Source organism: Brachyhypopomus gauderio, unplaced genomic scaffold (genome assembly GCF_052324685.1).
Source record: "Brachyhypopomus gauderio isolate BG-103 unplaced genomic scaffold, BGAUD_0.2 sc419, whole genome shotgun sequence".
Lineage (NCBI taxonomy): Eukaryota > Metazoa > Chordata > Actinopteri > Gymnotiformes > Hypopomidae > Brachyhypopomus > Brachyhypopomus gauderio.
This window is the reverse complement of record NW_027507240.1, coordinates 60,001-66,240: the sequence shown is the minus strand read 5'-3', so window position 1 is coordinate 66,240 and position 6,240 is coordinate 60,001. Positions and strand designations below refer to the sequence as shown.

Here is a 6,240-nt window from a genome sequence, read left to right as displayed (position 1 = left end):
CCCTCACTTTAAACCGCACGTCCTGACATCTCGCAGTCCATTTTATAATCTGGCTTCGTATGTCACAGCTACACAGGCCCTCTGACACAGAGTACATGCATACACATAGTCTGTGTAGGATATAGACCACTTTATATACCTTTATATACACATGTTTCAAAGAACACGCACACAAAGAATCCCTACAGTGGAAATAACTAACTAAAAATGTCACTAATTAATACTTTCGTGAAGAGACATTAGTAGAAATTAATGAATGAATTAGATGAAGTTTGAGTCTGTGCTGGAGTTAGCATAGTATTAATGAGGGGCCCTGAAATAGGAAATTAATTAACACTGTCAGACAGGCTGAAACATCCTGATTGGACAAAGCTATTCTTACGCTCGTCTCCTGGTCTCCACCAAGGTGATCGCCACAGCGTTTAAAAGACCGTCTCTCTCTCACACACACACACACACAAGCACTGTGCTTCAGGGGCAGAGAAGTCTGCCCATCCCTGAAAACCCTGCTCATGGCTTTCATAGGCTTTCAGTCTGTGTGTGTTTGAATATGTGTGTGTGTGTGTGTGTGTGTGTGTGTGTGCGTGCGTGCGTTCAGGTAACTGAAGCTTCCTCATATTTCACCTTCACTAATGCACACACCCCTCACCATTTTTTCACTCTTAAATCCTCTAACACACTCCCTCCCTCCCTCCCTCCCTCTCTCTCTCTCTATCCCCCCATCTCTCTCTCTCTCTATCCCCCCATCTCTCTCTCTGCTCCATGTTCATTGCCTGATGTGTCATGCTCACCTCATGAAGGATGGGTTATGGGTGTCACTGTGGTGAGTCTTACACCAGTCTGTATGTCCTTATCTATTACAGTCACTAACTCTCCTTCCTCCCTCTCACACTCTCCCTCTCTCTCTCTCTCTATCCCTCTTTCTCTCTCCCACTCTCTCCCCCTTTCCCTCACACTCTCTTTCTTTCCCCTCACACTCACTCTCTCACTTTCCCTCACACTCACTTTCTCTCACTCTCTCCCACTTTCCCTCTCTCCCTCTCTTTCTCTCTCTCTCTCTCTCTCTCTCTCATTCCAGAGAATCATAAAAATATGCTACACGGGCACAGACTGATGATAAATGTGTTGTCAGGCAACCATGCCTGGAGGGGTGGGTTTGGAGGGAGAGAGAGAGAGAGACAGACAGTGTGGGGGAGAAAGAGGGGGAGAGTGTAGGGGATAGAAAGACGAGTATGTGAGTGAAAGAGAGGAGAGGGAGTGTGTGAGACAGAAACAGTGACAGAGAAACAGAGTGAGAGAGAGACACCCCAGTCTGCCCGTCTCCTCTGGCCCAGCTCAGGGGCTGGAGTCTAGCCCCAAGCCTGCAGTGTCTCTGCAGGACAACAGAAGACAACAGGGCGGTCCCACCCTGTCCAGATCAGCTGAGAGTTCCAGCTCCAGTCTGAGCGCGTGCAGAACCAGCCAATGAGACGTCCCAACAGTTGTGCTTCTGCAGCTGGGGGCCGTGTTTACACTCCCTCGTCAGGAAGGAGCGGCCCTGTTTACATGATGCGTGGCGCCGTACAGAGTTCACTGGGAACGTGCCTGTCTTCCCGTCCAACACATCTTATGCAGTCTTGGGGGATAAAGTTGGGGAGAAACTTGGGGATCTTTTACGACCACTAATCATAGAAGCTTAAATCACAAATATGAATGTATGTATTTCAATAAAAAGGGTTTTTATTATATGACTTGCATTAAGTTGCCAGAAGTTTTTTCAATTTTGTGCATGTTTTTTTTTTTGTAATGTAAGTGAGGTCACAGCCGTGCACTGGAACTGGGTTGATGCTGATATTGCCATGACAACCACACCCTTCATCCTGCCTGCCTTGAACTCATGTTCAATACTCACGCAGAGTTCAGAGATCGGGGTAAATTATTAATGTCTTGTTTTACATCATCATGAAACATCTACATATTTACAGAAGGTGTACTTAACTATCAGTTTCTTCCATCCCACTCCATAAACCCATCCACCCATCCATTCATCCACCCATCCATTCATCCAGCCATCTACCCATCCACCCATCCATTCATCCATCCACCCATCCATTCATCCAGCCATCTACCCATCCACCCATCCATTAATCCAGCCATCTACCCATCCACCCATCCACCCATCCATCCACCCATCCATCCATCCATCCATCCATCCATCCGTCCTTCCCAAGGCACGTTTGTACAGCATGTTTGTAGATACCCGTACTCTGATGGCCTCACAGGAGGGTTTTGTACTGTTTTCCCAGGTTGCATCTCTTTCTCTGCTCACTGAAGGTGTGCGAACCGTTTGCCTTTGGTATCGAGCACAACGGAAAACAAACGACACTGGTGATGCGTTTTTGATTACATAAGCAAGCAGGTACACACACAGATTTACTCAACACACACACACACCCCAAACACACTTTTCAATTTGCCCCTATCCCCATTAATGACTTTGCACTATCAAATTAACATCTTTATGGCCAATTACTCCCTAAACCCCGTGCTGTCTCCACCAATTCCTCTCTTCCTCTCAAAGTCGGTATTTAATCTAAATTTAAATTACCGTATTGCTCTCTGAAGCACTGAGAATTCATAAGGAGAGCTAAGGTCATATGCTCAGACACACGCAGACATTTATCCCTTCAGTCTTTCTTTGGTTGCGACACACTTCATAATCTCATTTCTGTCATTAGGCCCTCCTGCCGTGTCAGTAGAAGAGTCACTCTGAGGAGGCCAGGTTCAGACTCACCCAGAGAGGCGGGGCCCCAGCAGACTGGCCAATAGGAGCAACCGTAGCACCCACATGGCCCCTCCCCTCAGCGCAGGCTCGCTGATGTTTGTGAGGCCGCTCCTCGACTGGATTGGCTGGTGCAGGTGTGATGCTTGTTTGGCAGGGCGGGGCAGGGCGGAGTCGAGCGTGAGGTTCAGAGCGTGGGCGGCCACCGCGGCTTCACCTGCAAACACACACACAGAACAACAGGTGCGTTAGGACAGACTAAACACACATCACATTCCTAAACTCTCCAAGCAGTTGTGTCCCCACAGTCCCTCAGCTATACGTCCAGCAGGTCATCAGGCCTGCTGTGGACGACAGAGCTGTGTATGACAAAACCAAAACAATTACAAATGGCCCTGCTGATGTGGTATCTCCCAAAAAAAAGATTTCAGATTTATTATTATATATTTTTTTTGTGTGTGTCATCAACAGAGGCTTTCTGAGAGGTGTCGTGTAGTGGTCTGCTGTGTGCTCAGCACAACCTTCATGACCTCTGACCCTCCCAGTGCTCAGCGTGCTGAACCTTTCATCTGTAGCATTGTTGTTGTGTGATGCAGGAAGTAAGCGGAGCTGACTAGTATATCGTCATCCGTAATGTTTCTCTGACTAGTACATCGTCATCTGTAATGTTTCTCTGACTAGTACATCGTCATCCGTAATGTTTCTCTGACTAGTACATCGTCATCCGTAATGTTTCTCTGACTAGTACATCGTCATCCGTAATGTTTCTCTGACTAGTACATCGTCATCCGTAATGTTTCTCTGACTAGTACATCGTCATCCGTAATGTTTCTCTGACTAGTACATCGTCATCCGTAATGTTTCTCTTACTAGTACATCGTCATCCGTAATGTTTCTCTTACTAGTACATCGTCATCCGTAATGTTTCTCTGACTAGTACATCGTCATCCGTAATGTTTCTCTGGCTAGTACATCATCATCCGTAATGTTTCTCTGACTAGAACATCATCATCCGTAATGTTTCTCTGACTAGTACATCGTCATCCGTAATGTTTCTCTGACTAGTACATCGTCATCCGTAATGTTTCTCTTACTAGTACATCGTCATCCGTAATGTTTCTCTGACTAGTACATCGTCATCCGTAATGTTTCTCTGACTAGATCATCCGTAATGTTTCTCTGACTAGAACATCGTCATCCGTAATGTTTCTCTTACTAGTACATCATCATCCGTAATGTTTCTCTTACTAGTACATCGTCATCCGTAATGTTTCTCTTACTAGTACATCGTCATCCGTAATGTTTCTCTGACTAGAACATCATCATCCATAATGTTTCTCTTACTAGAACATCATCATCCGTAATGTTTCTCTGACTAGTACATCACTACCCGTTACGTTTCTCTCTGTGCTGGAGCGCTCGAATTTGGTGGTGTTTTGCATCCTGGAAAGTTTCACATATAAAAGCCTTTTACTTCTCGACCTGCTGTGCTTTTCTTTATACCCACACACACACACACACACACACAGACCAGGAGCCCCAGGAGCCCCTGCTCTTTGTTAATCCATAATGCACAACACTGTGCAAAAGTTCAAGTAAAAACTTCAGCACAAACTCCTCCATCCAGGACACGGCATCAAACCCCTCCACCCAGGACGCAGCACAAACCCCTCCACCCAGGACGCGGCACAAACCCCTCCACCCAGGACACGGCACAAACCCCTCCACCCAGGACACGGCACAAACCCCTCCACCCAGGACACGGCACAAACCCCTCCCCCAGGACACGGCACAAACCCTTCCCCCAGGACACGGCACAAACCCCTCCCCCCAGGACACGACACAAACCCCTCCCCCCAGGACACGACACAAACTCCTCCCCCCAGGACACGACACAAACTCCTCCCCCCAGGACACGACACAAACTCCTCCCCCCAGGACACGACACAAACTCCTCCCCCAGGACACGACACAAACCCCTCCCCCCAGGACACGACACAAACCCCTCCCCCCAGGACACGACACAAACTCTTCCCCCCCAGGACACGACACAAACCCCTCCCCCCAGGACACGACACAAACCCCTCCCCCCAGGACACGACACAAACTCCTCCCCCCAGGACACGACACAAACTCCTCCCCCCAGGACACGACACAAACTCCTCCCCCCAGGACACGACACAAACTCCTCCCCCAGGACACGACACAAACTCCTCCCCCCAGGACACACAAACTCCTCCCCCCAGGACACACAAACTCCTCCCCCCAGGACACACAAACTCCTCCCCCCAGGACACGGCAGCAAAGCACCAAGGGTAAAATACCTCAGCATTAAACCCCCTGCATTAAAGTAAATGTGTTACAATGTTGCTGATTAATCAAGTTCAAATGTGTTCGTGCAGCAGTTTTTTTTTACAACATGTGTCACAGAGCAGCTTTAGAGAAACCTCTTGTACGGAGAATGTGTCCAGGCCCCGATGGGCAGGCCAAGATGACGGTGTTGAGTGAAGAGCTCTCGAGAGCAGGAGGACGACTCTGGGAGAGGAACCTCGAGAGAACCACATGTTCCTCTGATCCACGCCAGACTAACTAACAACAGAAATCAAGATGAACTTGCTATTTACAAAGATGATCCTCAGATTATTTAGTGTGGACCATGCAGGAGGTCTGCAGAGAGGAACACAACACTTCTCTGAATACACAGTAACAGATACACAACGTTTCTGCATAGGATCAAAGTTTTGTATAACCTATAGCTTAACCTCTAAAGGACGCTGTGAGAAGAACATGACACACACAGTCAAGTTTCTAATCACACACAGGAGTAAACTTTCTAATCACACACACACACACACACACACACAGAGGAGAAAAGTTATTAAAGTTTCTAATCAGTGCTAACTTCCACATTCACAACCATGTCCCTGCTGAAGCCCCATTAATTTCACATCTGAAACCTGACCGGACAACGCATGCCGGTGGGTAGATAGATAGATAAATAGAAAGAGGGAGTCAGGAAGGAAAAGAGAGAGAGGGAGAAAGACTGCCTGATGGCATGTTGCCACTGTGACAGGTTGCATATTGGCGCACTCTGTAACAAAAACCAAACTGATTACTGAACTTGAGTGTTGAAGCAGCATCTGTTCTTTAAAACCTGCTGTGATCCCAGTACTGAGTTCTGATCTACAGTGTCATTACGGATACCGAGGTAAGAAACACAACACCAAATGTTCCTGAGGACGTTAATCCCGCAAAAACATTTAAAATCAGACCAGGACGCTCAGTGACATGGGCGGTAAGAGGCCGTGGAGCGCCCCCTGCTGGAGACGTTCCTGCCTGTTAAGTGTGAATGAGTGAACTCAGTCCCATCAGGTGCCTCATAACAGGTAATGTTCCGATTACACAACCCCCTTTGACCACGAGAAAGACACGCCCTCCCTTGACCCGAGGACCATACCCGGACGTGACAGTGTCCCCCT

General features: G+C 47.9%; 1 long non-coding RNA gene across 1 annotated transcript in view; it reads right to left on the bottom strand.

Moving 5' to 3' along the window:
- Positions 1–2,095: 2,095 nt before the first annotated feature.
- LOC143505919 (uncharacterized) overlaps positions 2,096–6,240 on the bottom strand; it is a 48,013-nt gene continuing 43,868 nt past the window's right edge. The window contains exon 3 of the long non-coding RNA XR_013128058.1: positions 2,096–2,978. This is a non-coding gene — a long non-coding RNA (uncharacterized LOC143505919). The remainder of the gene's footprint in view (positions 2,979–6,240) is intronic.